The 544-nt window shown below is 45.8% G+C and overlaps 1 non-coding gene across 1 annotated transcript; it reads left to right on the forward strand.

Annotated features, from left to right (window-relative positions):
• The first annotated feature begins 221 nt into the window (after positions 1-221).
• On the forward strand, positions 222-294 carry TRNAR-ACG (transfer RNA arginine (anticodon ACG)). Its single transcript has one exon. It is a non-coding gene; the product is annotated as a tRNA-Arg (tRNA).
• Positions 295-544: the final 250 nt, after the last annotated feature.

The raw sequence follows: 544 nt of genomic DNA on the forward strand, positions 1-544 counted from the left end.
GTGTATGAAATAGATAAATAGTAAGGACCTGTTGTATAGCACAGGGAACTCTTCTCAATACTGTACCATTATTACGTACCTAGCCTGGTGGACTTTTAGCTGGTCTCTGCTTTTCTATTTCCTTGAAATGTATGTCTCGATCTTATTCAAAGGGAAAATTTGGGAGTATCTAGAAAGACACTAAAAAATTAAGGCAGTCGTATAGGTGGTATTTGTGGACTTCCCTGGTGGCTCAGATGGTAAAGCATCTGCCTACGATGCAGGAGACCCAGGTTCGATCCCTGGGTTGGGGAGATCCTCTGGAGAAGGAAATGGCAACCCACTCCAGTACTCCTGCCTGGATAATCCCACGGACGGAGGAGCGTTGTAAGCTACAGTCCATGGGGTTGCAAAGAGTCGGACACTAAAAGCCCATTGATACCTAGAAAGCTAGGAACTCAGGAGGTACATATATGAACGAAGTAAATGCTGTGCCCTGGCTCATACTCTCACCCTGTGGTTACTGTCTCCGTTCCCAGAGGAGTTCACAGTGAATGGTATAGAG

This window comes from Bos javanicus, chromosome 3 (assembly GCF_032452875.1).
Source record: "Bos javanicus breed banteng chromosome 3, ARS-OSU_banteng_1.0, whole genome shotgun sequence".
NCBI classification, from domain to species: Eukaryota; Metazoa; Chordata; class Mammalia; order Artiodactyla; family Bovidae; genus Bos; species Bos javanicus.